General features: G+C 39.3%; 1 protein-coding gene across 1 annotated transcript in view; it reads right to left on the bottom strand.

The window, feature by feature from the left end:
• The window catches only part of Nhs (NHS actin remodeling regulator), a 327,787-nt gene that overhangs the window by 299,063 nt on the left and 8,500 nt on the right, over positions 1–20,224 (bottom strand). The gene's annotated exons all lie outside the window — the stretch shown is intronic.

A 20,224-nucleotide genomic window follows, 5' to 3' on the forward strand; every position in this document is an offset into this window, starting at 1 on the left:
ACTTCCTCTTCTCTTACATCTTCTTTTCTATCTACAAAAAAAGAAAAATATGTACTAACTTAAGTCTCTTTCCCTGGAGACCTTGATAGGCAGCACTCATTGTCTGGTTATCAAAGTCCATGGAAGGCAGGACTTCCCTGCTCTTCCTTTGACTACTAACAGTATTGTTTACATTGTCCCCAGGTTCCTGGAGTCCACTGAAATTTTTCTCTAAGATCTGTAATCACATATCCCATGTGGTGGTTAAACTGATTTACCTTAGAATCAAGATGGAGCCTAAAATGCAATGGTCACTCATTTAACAAATATTTACTCAGTCCTACCTTGTGCCAGGTAAGCATTAGTGTAAAGAAAATAGCTACTTGCCCAGCAAGCCTGCTTGCTGCTGAATGAGACTTCCCAGCATCCCCTGTAATTGTACGCTGTCAAACAATTGAGTTCAGGCCAATGGATTACAGATGGAAACTAACTACTCAACTTCTAGACATAGCTCATCCAAAACTAGCCTATATGAATTTTCTTTCATCCCTACTCCACATCCCTTTCAGATGCAGCCCTGGAAAAAGAAAACATGTCTGGTGGATGGGGAAAGTACATGATGAAAAGGATCTACATTTTAAAATATCTATGTGAAAAATTATCCACTGAACACTACACTGAATTCTCTTATGGGACAAAAGAAAACTTCTATGGCATTGATCCACTGATGTGTTAGTGGTTCTTTATTATACAAATAATCATACCTGATCCCACAGTTGGGCACACAATAGGGATTAAGCATAGTCCCTGGTCCCCCTTAATGGAAAAACACAAAAATGAATAGGTAGTTTCAGTACTGTGTGGTAAAGGCTATGGAGAGGGAGAAGGAGAAAGAAAGAAAGAAAGAAAGAAAGAAAGAAAGAAAGAAAGAAAGAAAGAAAGAAAGAAAGAAAGAAAAAGCAACCTGTGGGCAACTGGCATCACAAAGAGGTTAATCAAGAACACCAGGAGAAGAGGGAATCAGGGACAAAACTGGAGGAAGAATTAGCAAGACTGGTGTAGGGGCAGAACCAAAGCAAGCTTAGAATGGGGGCCAGTGCAGGGAGTCTAGGCAGAAGGTCCCAGAGAGGTCTTGAAAAACAAGTTTGTTTACATGTTATCAGAAGCGTAATAGGATTCCTCAGAGAATATAAACTAGGGGCTCGTGCCTTCCGAGAGTCAGTCTACTGGAGTGAAAGGAGTATGTTGGAGGACATCAAGATGAGGCAAACAGAATTACCCAGTGAGAACCACTTCTAGACACCAAGATAATGTCTTAGATCCTTGACTACTGACACCAATCGGAACCTATCCACCTTTTCCTGATATGGTGGATTGTTACTTCGACTGCTGGCCGTCTTTTCTGAAGGCTCACTCTCAGCAGAATTCGTTCTCCCTGGCCCCAGTTCTCGTTTCTTCCTCATTTATATTTTCTGTCCCCCTTCCAGCCTGTCCTTTGAGGTCTCAACGAGAGCCTTTCAACATGCCCATAGGGAATTATGATACAAAGAAAAAGGCTGCACTATTCATCACACGCTCTCCATAAACAAAGCTCGTTAAACATCCAGCATTATAGCAAGAGACAAGTGCCTCTAAAAATCAGAACAAGCCAGCAAGGTGAGTTTTACTACGACATTAGCAGTCAGATACAAACAAACAAACTGTCAGAAAGAGACAAGCAGCCATTGTCTGGAAGGGCAGGCACAAGCACTACAGAAATGTCACAAAATAGCCACACCTGTGAGGCTTCTTTCTGAGTGATCTGCCAGACTATCTGGTTCCTGAACAGAACTTGCCCCCCTGGGCCACAGAGGAGCAGATGTGGCCAGGAATGAAGGATGCTTGGAGAGAGTAAGCATAGGAGCAAAACATCAAGAAGGGCCTGGGGCAGATTTCTATTTAAAACACAACCTTAAAAGGGGGGGGAGAATTACTTATTTTTATTCAATCCGTGTCCAAGTAAAAAGAAATAGCAGTTTATTTCCCACACGCATCACTTGCTCCCCTTTGAATGTCAATATGGACAGGAGGGCTGTCTTTATTTTTGTGCAGGCAAGAAGCTAATGTGTTACACTTAACCCTGATCTTTATTTCCATCCCCTGGGAGATACTGGTGGAGACAAGGCTACACTCACCAGCAGCAATGTGCCTGGTTGCAGTACTTCCAACCTGGGAATGTTTCAGCAAGAACAAAGGAAGAAAACAACCCAGTCCTGCTCTCAGACTGACCACAAATACATACTCCCTTAAGCTGGGCTTGCCGTCTGCAGTTCTTCTCCTTGTGCTTGGTCAGCCCTTGTAACAGAGACTGACTAGTTGTTCATTGGGCTTGTTTCTCTTTCCTTCCTAGACATATAAGCCAATTCCATGTGCCAATCTCCCTTGAAGCTAGATGTGGCTGTGTGACTGATTTCTGGGCAACAGAATGTGACTGAAAGTACAGTGAGTCACCTCTAGGCCAGTATAATGACACTCTACCAAGCTCAATTTTCCACTCCCTTTACCCAGAATTCAGAAGATGCAAGGACCTCAGAGATGACAAACAAAAGATGAGAAGAACCTGGGACCTTGAGTCACTGTTTGGAGGAAAGACAGTGAGGAGGATCAGTTGATCCAGACCAGATATTTATAAGAAAGAAATATATTCTTACTGTGTTCTGCCTCTGAAAAAAGAGCAGGGGTCTGTTTGTTACAGCAACTCACCTAACATGACTAACAGAGTTTTCTCTCTCATTCTTTTGAAGGAGAATTCCAAATCTTCAACATTGGTCTCATGCCTTTCAATCTCCCTTAATTCAGGTAGAGGAGTATACTCATTTTTGAAACCCTTGCTGATGCTAAAAGGTGATATTCTAACAGTTCAAGAGGCTAGAAGTTAAAAAATGTAGTATTAGCAGGACCATATCCCCTCTAAAAGTTCTAGGGAGAACTGTTTCCCCATCTCTCCCCTTGCTTCTGTTGGTTGACATCTAGATGCTTGAACTGTTAGAATATCAACTTTTAGCATCTTTAGCATGTTAAGCTACTTAATCTGTGGAAACTAGTCACACTGGTTCCAGTAAACTAATACGTAGTGTCTAAGATAGGTTACTTGAACATAGCTCCTTTACTTTGAGGTTCACTTCTCATTTTATTAACATTGTGTTTTTTATGTGTGTATGTGTAAGCATGTATGCTTACCCCCTATGCATGTGGATGGGTACTTGCAGAAGCCAGAAGGCATCAAATCCCCTGGAACTGGAGATACGGGAGGTTGTGAGGCTCCAAAATGAGTGCTGAGAACTTAACTGCAGTCCTCTGCAAGAACAGCGAATGGTGAAAAACGATGAGCAACTTCCCCCACCCCAATTTTTTGATAATTTCTTTCAGAAGACAATAATATAAATTTTAATGAAGTTCTATTTCATTTTTCTTTTGTTGACTCTGCTTTCAGTGTCATGTCTAAGAAAATATTGCCTAACATAAGGCCACGAGGATCTATTCCTATAGTTTCTAACAAGAGTTTTAATTTTTGTTTGGACTTTTTGCTTTGGGGGAGGCAGTTAGAGTTTGTTCGCATTTTTGATTTTTGTTTTGAGACGGTCTCACTGTATGTAGCCCTGGCTGGACTTGAAATCACTCTGGAGACCAGGCTGGCCTTGAACACACAGAGATCCACCTTCCTCTGCCTCCTACATACTGGAATTAAAGGCACTGTTTATTTGTTTGTTTTTAAGTTAAGTTCTCACACTATAGCTCAGGGTAGGCTTTTATAACTTTGCAACTTTTATAACTTTGTCTTAAATTAAAATAAATGTCAAATTTAAAGCTTTGTGTATAGATACACCATTACCATAGCAGAATTTCCTCACAGGATTGTTGTTTTTCCCCAGCAAATTGCTTTGGGTCCCTTGTTACAAACTAACTGATAAGTGTAAGGATTTGCCTCTTGACTCTCAGGTCTGTTCAACTGATCTGTATGACTCATATACTGTCCTAGTTAGTGCAACTTTATAATTCATTTTAAAAGTGATAATTATAAGTTTTCCAATTTTTTCATGTAAGACTGTATTTGTTATTTTTAGGATCAGTTTTTTATTTGTAAATTGATGCAAAACATACAGTCGTGAGTGTTATTAATTCTGTGTATTAGCTTATGGAGTGCTACCTATTACTAATATAATTCTCCCAACCCAGGCATATGAGTTTCTTTCCAGTTATCTATACGTTTTGGTATACATTTTATAGTTCTTTTGTTAAATTTAGTGATGTCTTATGCTTTCTGAAACTACTATGAGTAAATTGTTTCCTTATAAGATTTCTTTGCCTGGTTGTTCATGTGCATTATAACGTGTGCTCTTTATATTGATCTTGTTTCCTAAATGCTCAACTAAGTCATTTCCTAGCTTAATAATTTTATTGTGGTTTCCTTTAGATTTTCAATATAAAAACCATGTCATATATTAATAAAAATACATTTACATCTATGGTTCCAATCTGGATGTCATTATTTATTTTTTGTTGCCTAATTGCTTTAGCTAAACTCTCTAGTATGATACTGAATAGAAATGACAAGAGTTGGCAGTATTTCTTGTTTTTAGTCTTAGAGGGAAAGGATTCACTCTTTCTCTATGAAGGATACAATCTGTGAGTTTCTTCTTGATGTCACTTATCAAGTTTGTTATATGTTTTGTCAAAAAAAGAGTATGGATTTTATCTAACTTTTTTTCTGAGCCATTTGGGTAATCATGTATCCATACGTCCTTATTCCAAAGACAGTAATCATCATTGAAAAAAAAGTTTAATTTCCAGTCACCAACTCTACCATATTTCAATGTAGTAATCCAGGCAACTTTCTTCCTTCCCTTTTAGACCATGACTTGCCTGAAGATAAGTACCTATTTTAGACTTCTTTACATCTTCAATATCTGGACAAATACGTGATACATATAAGTGTTTATGGAAATGTTGGGGATAAATGTATCCCTTAGAGGTAGCAAAATGTATCAGGGTGACTAACAACTGAAGGGACTTTTCCAGGAAAGAGCTGTTGATGGAGCATCTATGGAAGGTAAAGCAAGATTATTGTCTTTTTAATTAGAATGCAAAATAATAGGTTTTAGTGCAACTTAGGCACACATTATGTACTTTGCTCCTATCCACACCCCTGATTATCTTGTCCCCTCTCCCGAAATGTCTTAAGGTGCAGTGGCCTTTCTCTCAAACAATAAGTATCATCTATCTCAAACACAAACAACTTGAAAATGCAAGGAGGCAAGAGCCCTCATGATATATATATCACATCACAATAATCATCTCCTCCTCATAAAGGTGGTTTGGAATTAAGAAGCAGTTTAAAACATGTATTTTTTCCTGTACCAAAATTAAGGGGGAAAGCTCCATCAATAAGTCAATATTCTTGTAGACAGAAAAATAACAACCCTCCCTTCTTTATCCTGATATTTTCTAACCTAGAAGCAACTTATTTCTTCATCCACTGGCTGAGAATTAGTCATGTGCTTTCTACAAGTGGTGCCAAGCCTGAGCTTCAAGGCTTTATATGAGTCCGTGTTCTATTAGAATACTGCAGTGGAGAGAGATTCCAGATTCTGTAATTCATTTACCTTAGTCCATGGTTCTAAACCTGTGGGTCCTGACCTCTTTGGGGGTGAGGGTCAAAGGACCCTTTCACAGGGGTCGTATATCAAATAACTTGCATATCAGATATCGACATAACAATTCATCACATTACATGTCATGAAATAGCAACAAAATAATTTTATGATTGGGGGTCACCACAACATGAGGAACTGTATTAAAGAGTCATAGCATTCAGAAGATTGAGAACCACTGTCCTAGCCAATACCCAATCACTACTTATAGGTAAGACCACCTCAAACTGTCAGCGCCAGGGGTAACTTGACAGTCATCAGCAACTACATATAGACATGAGTGAGCCAATCCAAGTCCAGCCCAAACTTACAATTCATAAAATTATAGGCTAAATAAATGGTAGTTGTTTTAAACCACTGAGGTTTGTAGTTATTTGTTACACAGCAAAAGCTAACTGACATGAAGGTATGTCCACTTAAGTAAGGAGAACATATTTAACTCCTGGGTTGTTTATCTACCAATTTTACAACTTTGGGCTAATTACCTTGTATTCTAGGACCTCATAAAGAAGATAAATAAAAAAAGATGGTAGCCTCATTAAGCAGTCAGTTTTCTTAAGACATCTCTTTAGGTTAATCTTTCATGAGGAATATATGGATAGCCATAAAATAATGTTTATATGATTTCATAGCAAATCTTTTTGTTTTGTTTTGTTTTGTTTTGTTTCCTTGACATAGCAGCTCTCCTTGTAGTCCAAGCTAGTCTGGAACTTATGACCCTCCTGCCTCAGCTCAACCTCCTAACTGCTGACATTACAGGTGCAAGCTACCATGCCAATCTTGTAACAAGTCTTTTTAAATTTAGAATGTATTGTAAACATAGTCCAAGCTGATGAATATCTGTTCACATCTATTTATATCACCATTTTAGTAATAATAGATGATTTCACTTTATCAGTGTATATCGGTGTTGTCTGCTTGTTCAATCAATCTTCTTTTGCTGGTCATTAAGTATATTTCTAATATTTTTATAAGCAACACTGAGTTACCAATAAATTCTTTTCTTTTACTCTCCAAATTATTTCCTTAGCTTAAATTCTAAAGTTAAAACGGGCATATTATTTTATGTATTATTTTCATGAAGTATATTTACTAGAAAAAAAATTCCAATTTATACATCCATGAGTAGTGTATTCTATGGGAACTTCATCCTCATTCCCACAATAAACCTCACCAATGTAACTTGTCTGGCTGAAAATTTTTCGAAAAGAGTAATTTGTTGTAATTTAGATTGATTTGTTTCTGAATTGAGGTCTCCCACAGTTCATTTATACCAACCTTCAAGCAAAATCATGGAACACATAAAGATAAACACAGAACTTAAAAAGAAATCTGTGTATCCATGAGGTGAATCTTTTGGGTTTAGATGGCAAAGACCCTGAGATAGACAGATGGTGTGGGGATAGATTGCTGCTACAGGAAATGGCTTACTTTAAGTATTTGGTGACTAAAACAATTAGGATGTTTTACGGAAACAAAGAAAGCAAAATGGTTACAGCCACACACATAGCCGGCACCATTTTCTCCAGCTATGTGTCTTAAACCATCACACAGTCTTGTACAAACACTTGCATATGACTCAAAGATCTTTTTTAAAAGACAATCTAGAATCCACCTTTCTTAGCATGCAAAGTCAAACCTGGGTAGTGCCCTCTTGTTTGATAGAAGGTTTTTGGTTTTTGTTTGCTTGTGTTTGTTAGTGTTCTCCTTATCATAAATCAGGATGTAGAATGCCATTTCAGGGGCCATCCATTGGACATATGGGAAGAAGAGGACTTTGCATAGATGTGCAGGGACTAGGTGAGTAGCTGGGGTACACAAATTGAAGACACAGAGCCACATTTGAATTGGGAACTTTCCAACAGTATGTTTTTAAAGTCATTTAGCAGAACTTCTATTTCCTCATCTACTAAAATAACATTGTATTTGCTTCTCAGATTTTTGAGAGGCTTGTTACATAATATAAGCTTGCACTAGCAGCAAGCAGTCATCTAGTATTTGTATGAGAGAGAGAGAGAGAGAGAGAGAGAGAGAGAGAGGGAGGGAGAGAGAGAGAGAGAGAGAGAGAGAGAGAGAGAGAGAGAGAGAGAGAATTTACCTTCCTGAATGTGTTTAGAAGAATCCCTTTGATAACACTCATACATCTAAGGCAAAAATTTAGTGATGTCCCCAAAAAAACTGGAGACAGCATTGGTTATAGGGGAAAGTCAGGGGGTTGAAGAACAAAGTGCAGGTCATAGTCTTAGTTTTGTTTAGGCAACCTGGAGAAGCAGGGGATTAAGAAAGAATTACCCAGGTCCCCATAGTATATCTGGATTTCCAAGGATCTCTAACTCTGCATAAAACTCTTCTGCATTTCATACCTGACAAGTGAAGAAAAACAGCCCCTGTCTAACTTCTGACTTCACAGGTTGTCACTCTAGGCCCCATCAATTCCCAAAAGGCAAAGGCCAATTACATAGTCACCTTCACACTTGAAGAAATTTTGGGTTAGTGGTCCAAATCAGTTCCCTCGTGGAAAACTCAGCTCACCTATCCTTAGCTAGGCAAAGGAATGAAGCCCTCAGTAAAGTTTAACACTATGTTCAAGTTTATCAGAAAAGTCCACTTGCAAAGGCCCATCTGTGTGTCACTCAGCAACAAGGTCCCCTGGGGGCATCTCACAACCATTATTTTCAGGCTCAACTGTGAATGCTTCAGACTTCTCACACCCAAAGTGAACTAAACGTTCAATCAAAACACAAGGAGGTAGGAGGGCCAAGGGAGAGGAAAGAGAGGAAAGTGGTTGTTATGAAAAATTTATAAAAACAAGAATAAAAAAACACAAGGCAGCCTTGGACATGCTTTGGCCCCTAAAGATGCTCCCGATATTACTGATATTCTTGAAGGAGAAAGTGCAGACTAAAATACTCACACGTTAATTTTCTAATCCAGGTCATTTGAAAGCAGTGAGGGAGCCTGTGGGACCAGGAGTGCAGGAGTGGGAATGCTATATCACTCAATGAGTCTACAACCTCAATAAAGGTGTCTGAGTACTCAGCCTATGCTTGGAGGTTAGAACACAGAGTCCTATAGAGAGGTTTAGAATTTTCTTGAGACAGTTTTAAGTCCCCAAGCCCACAAAGCCACATCTAGCTGGGATTGCCACCTTTGGAGAAGATGCTCCAGGCCCTGAAGGTAGAACCAAAGCAATAGACTCTATGTGGATGGGCGCAAGTCACATTCCACCACCGCCACCCCACTTTATCTCTTGTTCAGACACCCAACCTTGCCTGTCTTGGTCCTCATGGTTCAGAGAAGGGAGTTTCTCATCCAAATCCAGCCTGGCGATCATAGAGCTCAACACTTGGCTTCATTAACTCCCTCCCCAAGGAAGCAAAGCAATCTGAAAATCCAGAAGATTCTCCTTCTCACAGAAGAGCAGAATGGTGCCATAAAAATTCCAGTGTCGACGTGCAATTATGTGAAGTGTTCAGGAAGCCCCCATTTTTAAATCAAAGGGCTGGGAAAGGATAGGGAGAGCCTTTCAAGTCAATCAGGTTTCCTCCATTTTAGACGTCCAAATTTTGCCATTCAAGATCAGTGATAATCTTTTACATTACAGAAAACCAGATGAAGGTATTTGCTTGACCTAGATCAAAAAGTGGAGAGACAGCAAGAATAGTCACTGTCATCGCCTTGAAATATATATCTGAGACAGGGAGAAAATTTTGTAAAACTCATGTTAGGAAGTTTTTAAATGAGAATAAATATGTTCATAGCACCCCTATGCCAAATAATCCAAGAGAAAATGTCCAAGAGGTAGGATGAGCAAATCATCATATAATCATATAAAATTAATAATAAATAATTATTATATAACTTCACATAAAGTGAAGGTAATAAATGGACTACAACTACAGGTAACAATTTAAGTGGATCATCAAATATAATAATGAAGGGGAAATCCAGGTGTGAAAATAGCATACTACATGATTCCAAAACAGGTTAAAGCAATACAAGTCAAGATAATGGCTACCCATGACAGGAAGGGAAAATTGGCACGATTTCTAGAGAACAGCAAATGTGCTCTTTCTTCTTCTAGATGATAGTTTCAGAGGTATGTTCAGTTTGCAAAAAATCTCACTGAAACCTACACTCACGATTTGTATACATTTTTGGAGGTATGTTTATAATTTATATAGGGAGAGAGGGAGGGAAGAAGAAAGAGAAGGAGAGAGGGAGGGAGATAGAAAAAGAGTTTTCTTGGTTTTGTTTGCAACTGAAAAACTTCTCTAGCAACATTTCTCCAGAAACAGGAACTCTGAAAAAAATCTTTATTTTCATTTGCTTGCTCAAGGAAAGCTGTCACATAGCTTCTTGTCACATGTAAAGTCTCTTTATGTTTGTCAGGAAAAAATACCCAACAGTTTAGTGCTTCTCTTATTCAAGGGAGAAAAAAACACCAAATACATTACAGTAATTTTGCTATCTGTGTCTTTTCAGGAAAACTGATGCACAGTATCTCAGTGTTGGTCAGGTTCAGCAAACTACTGGGACAAACGTCTTTGAAATCCTGCAATGAGAAATTTACTTCCTTCTCACCCGAAATCTAATCACTGTAGGTAGACAGCTTTTCATTCAGTGGTTCAGAGACCAAGGTTCTTCTGAGTGGGCAACCCAGCATATCGTAAGGACTCAGCATTCTCTGCTGAGTCTCCTGTGAATGGACAAATAAATCGTGTACTATTCATATAGCGGAATACAGTGAAGATAATACATGGACTATAACTACATGCAACAATATCAATGGAATTGTCAAATATAATCATGAGAGGGAAATCCAGATATGAAAATAGCATACTATTTGATTCCAGAACAGGGCAAAGCAATATCGCAAGTCAAGAAATTGCTTATGGGCTTTTATGAGATCCTTCTAGAAGTGAAGCAGTGGTTTTTCTCACATTTTATTAGATCCGTTACATGACCCCACCTATTGTGTACCCAAGAAGAAAATAGAAAAAAATGAATACCTAGCCGTTCCCTAACATACCAGATCTATACTCTCCCCTCTTTACAATCTCTCATGCCTGAAATTTTATTACAAAGAACAAAGGACAGGTCGTTATGGGAGAAGATTCAGACAGAAAAATTGGATATCTGCACCCTGTAATGTATCCATGATGCTACACATCCAGAGCTGACCTCCTTGTGGCCACCAGCAGAAACACAGTCCCAGAGAATGAGTTCATAATGGCAGCTAGATGAATTGTTCTTGTAAGTGCTACACAAGAGGCAAGACATGAGTTACACTAGCCAAGCCAGTGTAAAATGGGATAACATTCTCTGTCCCCATTTTCTCCACATATCCGGATGACCAGAACTGGAATAGGTACACTAACTAAGAAGGCATGGGGACTGTTTTTTTTTTTTATCATTTTTTATACCTACTTCCTTTTCCCAAGTCCCTTGATAAGAATAATAATAAAGCCATAAAAATCATGCCCCCAGTAACATAAACACATTAACCCTTTCTGTGTATAACATGTGTATATCACAATTGCTAGTACTAAATTTTCACAAGTCTATGAGATCACAAGATTTTCACAAGTCTATGAGATAATATTGCTACTGCTCCCATCTCACCAGTTAGGAGCTTGAAGCACACACACTAATTCCAAGACCACACAGCTGCAGCTGGTAAGTAAAGGTACCACAAGAAACAAAGATGACTCCAGGATAGGAATGCAACCATATAATCTTTACAAAAATCCTAGTCCCTTGGGGAACCTATAAATATGTAGTGTGTGTGTGTGTGTGTGTGTGTGTGTGTGTGTGTGTGTGTGTGTGTACTCATGCATGTGTGCTTGTGTGTGCTTGAATGTAGAATGTATTATGAACACCATGTGCATGCAAGAGTTCATAGAAGTCAAAAGAAGGCGTTGGATATTCTGGAGCTATAGGCAATTGTTCTGGGTGCAAACCTGAATACTTGGCTAGAGCAACAAGCAAACTGCCCAGATCCTGAGAACCAATCAATCTTGAACCTACGCATCAATACACACACACACACACACACTCACACACACACACACACACACACACACACACACACACACACACACTGGGGGTGTCGTGGAAAGAAGCCCAAGTTGAGAAGGAAATAAAGGTACTTTGAATAGATTTTTGTTTTGTTTTTAAATTTTCCATTCACCTTAAACATTTATTAAAACCATTGCCTTGAGCCAGACGTTGGTGGTGCATGCCTTTAATCCCAGCACTCGGGAGGCAGAAGCAGGTGCATCTCTGTGAGTTCGAGACCAGCCTGGTCTACAAGAGCTAGTTCCAGGACAGCCTCCAAAGCCACAGAGAAACCCTGTCTCGAAAAAAACAAAACAAACAAACAAAAAGATCAAAAACAAAACAAAACAAAACAAAAAAAAACATTGCCCTACCAGATTCATTAAGAAAACCCAGAAGGGCTTCAAACTTACATTAACAAGCCAGTAATCTAAAGAGCCTGTTCCTCTCGTTGTTTCTCCTGAAATGTTTAAGATACTGTATAAGATACTGCGTAAGCAGGTAAAGATCTACTTATATGGCACAGAACAAATGGTTAAGTCAAAGTCACATAAGAGGTAAACTTATGCAATATATTTTTCTTCATGTAATTGGATTAGTTTTAATTATCAAAAGCTAAAGTTTTGCCAAATGAGCACTAGGTGATATCTGATACCTGATAGGGCTGCAGCATTACTCTGCTCTCACACCAAAGGTATTTAACTCAAATGGTACTCTCTGAAAACACCCCAAATTCCCTTTTCCCCAAATCCCTTCTGAGTTTGCTGCCTGCCCCCTTCAACATACGAACACATTGTCAGAAACTTCAAGACCTATTTTCTCATGTTTGTAAAACAGAAAATCCCTTGACTTCTTTGCAGAGGTTTTCTGTACTATTTAGTCCTGCTGTATTTCCTCCTCTCAGTTAATCTCTAGACTCAAATGCTCCATAAACACGTGCCATCTTGCAAAAGAGCGGACTGAAGTGGCAGAATTCTGGTGCCAATTTAAAAGGGGAAATACAGCTTTAGTTGCCTACTAAAATATAAATACAGGCTTGAGGGATGGAGTTCACATGCAGGCTGGAGAGAAACGTAAATATTGATATTGTATTCTTGTGAACAATATGTCTCAAGGGCTGTCATCTGCTCTCATAGTTACTAGCTCTTCTCTCTTAGATATCTGGTATGAACAACAACAGAAAAGGATAGCTGAACTCTGGAATTAGGATTTTGTTTCACAAATCCAAATATGTATAGACAGAATCATCAGAAATCAGATCCTAAACACCTTTCCTCACCCTCCCTAAGAGCGTTGAACATTGGGAGAAGCTTAAAGTGCAGTTACAAACCAGCATTTTTGCAGCTCAGAAAACTGTCAAAGGCACGAGACCTTTTTAATGTCTTCTGAAATGTTTTTAGCTTTATCTTTAAAAAGATCCTGCTTCTAAGTTATTCCTCGGGCCTCCGAAACCAGATTCTTACCCTTGTCTAAGCAAGCCCTGCTTCTCCATAAAAGCCAGCAGCAAGATATCATAAAAAGCCTCAGACCAAAAGCAAGGAAAGACTCCTGCTGCTGTTTATCTTGCAAGTCTGAACTTTCTTGAGATCACAGAAGATTCTATGGAGTAATTTTCTTCTGTGGTCATATTCACACAGCAGCCACGGTTAGAAGTATGTGCTAGGCCACCCGACTTCAAACCCTACTTTCTAGCACAATTTTACTATTTTCAAAGAAATATTAAAAATCTGGAGTGATGAGAATGGTCTCTGTCTAATAGTGATACGGGTTACACAAGTAGATTTATTAATAGCTCTCAAAACTCATCCATCACATTCAAGTCCAGTATATATTACTGTTTATAATGGATACCAAGTGTGTTTGGGGAGGGGATATCAAAGGGTCTCACACTAGAAAAGTAACTACAGGTAAGTAATGACTTCTGAGAGAAGGAGAATTAGTCTCTCCCAGGGATGAGCCCCCATACTGGTTGCCAATGCAGAGTGCTCAGCCTTGAAACTGTATACATACAAACAATAAACACACACTCAGTAGGATATATATATTATATATATATATATATATATATATATATATATATATATATGTTCCAAGTGTACATGTGTGCATACAAATATATACAAATATGTATATATAACAATAATCAAAGGAAAAACTATCAACTTTCTAGTAGAAGTCATGGGAGGGGTTTAGGAAAGTGTAGCTGGGAGGAACTGAAGAGAGGAAAGAAGGCATAAAAGGAATGGAATTCTATTTAAGTGAAAGACATCATTTAAAGGGGAATTAATGAAAACAACTTTCATTTTTCCCAAGACAACAACTAATATTATCTATCCAACAACAGTCTAGGAGAAGTACCTACTTCCTCAGAGCACTGGCTTTGGGAACAACACTGGACCTCTACGTGAGACTTCGATTTCCTTGAAAGGATCACAAGAGGCCTCAGCATGGGTTCCTTGAGAGTAAGTCTAGTAGAGGAAGAGGGGAAGAGTGCCTTCCTTTCCTTTTCTAGTTTTGCCCTTCTGTATGAGTTGAATTGCTCAGCCCTGCCCATGAAGCAAAAATGTCAACAGCTCTGTGGTGTATCCAAGAACATTTCCATGCTTCTACCAAAGCATTCTCTGCTCTTATTGCCATCACCCCCCTATTTGCTGTCCCTGCACCTACTCTGCCTGTCTGTGACAGGTCCACACAATAACCCACATGATTCTTTTCAACTCTAAGGTAGTCACATTACTCCGATCTTGAAAGCCTTGAAGGATTGCCACTATGCTCGGAGCAAAAGGCTTATGAGCAAAACTATCTGTCATGGCAATGGCCTACCATACTCCATGCCATCTATCTCCATCTTGCCATGCTGGTATCCTCTCCCCGCACTCCCCTCCTCATCTCTTTTACACCCACCACTATGATCTCTTTGCCTCCTTGTCATAACTGAATTATGCATGGCATGTGTTTACCTCAGGGCCATTGTACAAGCTATGGTTTTCCTGTACCAACAGAATCTTCCCCCATCGATGCGCATAATTAACAACTTTACCTCCTTCCAATATTTGCTCAGATGCAGCTTCTTCAGTGAGGCCCATCAGAATACCCTAACTAAACATGACCATCCTAGCTGTGCACAGTTGATTGCCCTCCCTAAAAGGCTTTGGAATTCCCTTATATATACTGTTAGTTGTTTGGGGTTTATCTCTCTCCTTTGGAACACATGCTTATAGTTGCTTCTTGTTTGCTTATCAAGCAAAAGTGTCTACAAAATATCTGATGTATAATAAATGAATGAATCTTGATGATAAGATAATCACTCTTTTTGTATGCTTATACAAATAACAAAAAAGACCATAAAAACAACCTTAATTGATTTCTACCATACAGAGAATCAGAATTGCTTGATCAGCTAACTACATCCTTCTTCTCACCTTGCATTTCACATATTAAGGGAGAGGCTTTCACCTACTTGGAAAGAGCAATATATACCTTCTGCTCTATCTGACACAGTAGAGTGTCAGGAAAAGAGCTGATGTGCCAGGCACAGTTCTCAATACCTACTTTAACTTCATCAATAACATGATTCAGTCAGTGCTCTTAATTCCACTCCATAACTGATGAAGCAAAGTAGATCTGCAACATGCTGCCAAACGTCCTACAGTGTTGAAAGGGTGGAGACGGTATCTGAACCCACACAGCCCAACTTCAGAATCCATACTCCTCATTACAAATGTTCCCACTTTCCTGGCTCACCACACAGTTCCTCAAACCAAGCTTAAGGAAGCTCCAAAGGTCTTAAATTCTCCGTATTTTCCTGGAGAACAAAGAATAGGGACATAAGGTCGGTCATTACTGAGTCCCCTAAAAGAAAGGAAGAGACAAAACTTAAATTCTCTGCTTGTCACATACAAGGCACTTTCTTTTTTCTTTCTTTCATTCTTTCTTTCTTTTTGTTTTTTTCAAGACAGGGTTTCTCTGTGTTGCTTTGCAGACAAGGCTAGCCTGGAACTCACAGCGATCTGCCTGCCTCTGCCTCCCATGTGCTGGGATTAAAGGTGTGTGCCACCACCATCTGTCAAGAAGGTACTCTTAAGCCCAAGAAATGGGCTGTAGGTTAAAAAGAATCCCCTTGCAATCCTACAATTCCATAGCCAAAATGATAAAGTAGGATTGTCAAAATAAATTTTCTATTATACACTAGAAAATGGAAATGGCTCCTCTAATTGCTATTAATAGGTCCAGTTTGAGCCACATTAACCTTATTTTCCTTTTGAATAGAACCAGGAGATCAAAGGAATGATACAAGCATATGGTATCTTGATTTCAGCAAACCATTTGACAGTTGCTCATAATGATAGATCTTGTGGGCACGGTGGAGAAATGTGGTTAGGATGGGAAGGTGGGGGGCAGTACATTTGTGGCTTATGTAACAATGGCACCCAAGGAATGTTGATTAATAGATGTCAACTTAGAAGGATGTTGCTAGTACTGCCTGCCAGAGAGCTCTGGTCTTGAGTCCATCTGAACAATAATTTTATCAGAGATGTGGGTGATGTCATAGAATCATGTTTATAGTGTCTGCAAAGAACAAAATGCTGGGGGCAGTTGCTGACACATTGAATAAAGATATTAAACTATCACCACTGATTGGAAATGAAAGAACAAAGCAAGCAAAATTCAATTTAACAAAGACAATGGAAACGTCTCACCAAATTTAAGTTAAAAATATGAACTATACACAGGATCAAGGATATCTCAAGTTTAAAATCTACCACTTTAAAGAAGGGAATTTACTAGGGCATAATGGCAATATTTAATCAGCAGCTATAGTATGATGATTAAAACAAAGGCCACCTTAGTCATAATTACTCAAAGAAATAGAAGAAATAAGTCTTGTCCCATTCTGTGCCTGTGACACATGGCAACCAGGAAAAGGGAACTTAAAAACTTCAATAGGGGATCTAAGTAACTGAAGTTATTTAACCTGGCACAAAGAAAGCTTAGAAGAAACCATAGAAATAAACCAACAGCTACTTCAAGATACTGGAAAAAGAGATTAAACGTAGATGCTACACAGCTTCAATGCCAGAACTAGGCCAAAAGGCTTGCATTACACAAAGATGTGATGCCACTATAGATAAGGACCTTATGAGCATGAGAACCATCCGGCAGCAAATCAAGATAAGGTTGGTTACTCTCTAATGGCAGGGGTCTCATAGGGACTACCATTTGGGACATCTCTGAATGGGAAATGGATTTCTATGAGTTACTAAGATTATTTCCAAATTCAAGACCCCCAAATTTCATGACTTTTATTAAGTTAACATTAACTCTCTCTCTCTCTCTCTCTCTCTCTCTCTCTCTCTCTCGTCTCTCTCTCTCTCTCTCTCTCTGTGTGTGTGTGTGTGTGTGTGTGTGTGTGTGTGTGTGTATGTGTGTATGAGAGAGTTGGGGGGATATGAGACTCACCACACAGTCCAGCCTCGGCCTCACAGGCATGCAATACCATATCTATCTGGCAAGTTATGTTTATGTTTGACTTATTTCATTTTGAGGACCTTAAACATTTAAAACAGCTAATTTTTAGAATATGGATACCTACATCCACAGATAATTTTCTTAGTAAACGTAAACCTTCTCATACTCATTATTGGTTGAGAGATCTACATTACATGGCAAACAGAAATTGCTCATATCTGTCTTAGTCATTCAGAAAGATGAGCTACACAGGGTCTCTGCCCTCTGGGTTTATAGTCCAGTTGGAGTGCTATTTGAAATGTTGTTTCAACAAATTTCAAACCTATAATGAAGTTCTTACACTCAAAACCAATGTCAACTTCATTAATTTTATTTTGGTTTATTATTAAGATCTAAAAATCGTGTTCAAGAAGTTTCATAATTGTTGCTTTCTGCCAGTCACACCCTTGTTACACTGCTTCAGTAGAATAGCACACAAAACTTTGAATTCCATGATTTTGTGTGTATGTATGTATGTACATGTGTATATGTTTGTGTGTGTGTGTCCACAAGTGTAAGCATGGGGGTGGGGGCGCAGAGGCCAACCTCTGGTATGGTTCCTCAAGAGCCATCCTTCTGCTTTGTTCTTTTGGGACACATTCTCTCATAGGCCTGAAACTCACATAGTAAGCTAGGCTGGTTGGCCAGAGAGCCTCAGGGGTTCTCCTGTCTCTGCTTCCCCAAAGCTAAGCTTATAAGCATGTGCCACCACACCCAGTCTTTTACATGGGTTCTGGGGACTGAATTCAAATCCTCAGGTTTGCATGGTAAGCACTCTACCCACGAGCTCTCTTTTCAACCTTGTCCCTTTTTAATGGAATATGCTGTCTGGTCTTATGTCAACTTGACACACAAACTAGAGTTATCTGATGGGAGGGAACCTCGATTGAGAAAATACCTGCACAAGATCCAGTTAAAAGTCATTTTCTTAATTAGTGATCAATGTGGGAGGGCCCAGCCCATTGTGGGTGATGCTGTCCCTGGGTTGGTGGTCCTGGGTTCTATAAGAAAGCAGGCTGAGCAAGCCATGAAAAGCAAGCCAGTAAGCAGCACCCCTCCACGACCTCTGTCTTCGTGAGCTCCTGCCACCAGGATCCTGCCCTGCTTGAGTTCCTGTCCTGACTTTCTTTGGTGATGAACAGCAATGTGGAAGTGTAAGCTGAATAAACCCTTTCCTTCTGATGTAATTTTGGTCATGGTGTTTCATCTCAGCAATAGAAACCCTGATGAAGACATGGAGTACAAGGAAATTAAGGAGAAGTAGTCAGAGAAAATTCTGTTTAAAATTCTCACTAACTCTAAGGGCCAGCCCTCAAGACTTATGGACTAATGTGAGACAATAGGAGACACTTCATATGTCACCACTGGTTAAAGGTAAATTAAAAGCTCTAAGACTGAAGACAATTTAGAGAGCCTGTGTGGATGTCTCACTTTTGTACTGGTACATGCAGAAAAGGCCTCTACACATATCAGGAGGAAAACATCTTCATTTTTTCCACCTGAGTATCAGTCCAGCAGAATCCCAAGTGTCTCCCAAATGAAGTAGTTCAGTAATTTTGATTTTTAAAGCCAAGCCCAGGGTCTAGAATGATGATACACACCTGGCACACTAGCACTACAGAGGTAAACTTGAGCGGATTCAGAGTTCAAGGTCATTCTCCCCTGATTCATGGGGAGTTTGAAAGGAGTCTAAACTACATAAAACTTATCTCAGTAAACAAACAATGTCAGCCAGGCACGATGGTGCACACCTTTAATCCCAGCACTCACTAGGGAGGCAGAGGCAGGCAGATCTCTGTGAGTTCAAGGCCAACCTTGTTTACAGAATGAGTTCCAGGATAGCCAGATCTACATAGGAGAACTTGTCTTAAAATAAATAAATAAATAAAAATGTCCAACCCAGTACAATAGGAAAAAATCTGGGGAAAAAGTGTTGTGTTGTTATTGTTTGGTTATTAGGAAATTACAGCCATGAATTAATAACCTTTGAGAAACTGCTTTCTTCTTGTTCATTCTGTGACAGCTTTAAAAGCAGCTTTGAATGGAGCAGTTAGGAACTCATATTGCCTCTGAGAACTCATTTGGCAGAGCCAGGAAGAAAAGAAACTTAACCACAGCTATGAAAACATCCAAGAAGACACATCAGGCTGGCTAAAGAGGATTGCTATGAGAAGTAGGTAGGATAGATAGAATAAGAAAAAAAAAACATTTTCTTCCAATAGCATAATGAACTAAGATTAATGCTACCACACCAACCCAAATGATTCCTCCCCCAAATGTATTAACTTCCCCACTCTTCCCCAGGATCTAGCAGTTTCTGTATATGTTCTAGCTGAAACCATGCTTCTTAAATAGGACTATCAGTGGCCCATCCTACATGGTAATAACTAGCACCTTCAGAGGCTGGTTGATTGAGGAACTATTGTGATGTGCTTTGTCAATATAGACTTGAGTTTCTTCCCTTCCTTCTCACTGTCACAGTACTGCAGAGCTCCCATTCAAATAGCTTCCAACTATGCTCACAGTCACTGGTAATAGAAGCTATTTCTAGACCCAGTGTAGAACATTCTGGAAGATGTATCTAATCTATAATCCTGTGTAAAATCTTTCAAGGAAAAAGATTAAATGTGTCGCCTGGATGTTTGTCCTGGAGTTTGTCCTCAACATTTAAAGATCCAACAGATTGGGCTAGGATGAAGCACAGTGATAGGATGCTTGCCTGGCGTGGGCCAGGCCCCCAGTTCAATCTCTAGCACTACAAAAGAAAAAAATCCAGCAGGTTGTCCTGTTTTGGGCTTCCTGAGAAGTAGACTCAGTCCAAGTGGTTTTAGTTGGAGGTAAAGTGAGAGTGGGAAAAAGAGCAGCAAATATAGGCTATGTCTCCAAGTACATCATAACTACGGGTAACTATTGCTCAGTTCTACTGTGAACAGTATGAAACACGCTGGAGGTTTCTCCCATTAAAGAGCAAGGAAGCTATAGCTGGA

Source organism: Cricetulus griseus, chromosome X (assembly GCF_003668045.3).
Source record: "Cricetulus griseus strain 17A/GY chromosome X, alternate assembly CriGri-PICRH-1.0, whole genome shotgun sequence".
NCBI classification, from domain to species: domain Eukaryota; kingdom Metazoa; phylum Chordata; class Mammalia; order Rodentia; family Cricetidae; genus Cricetulus; species Cricetulus griseus.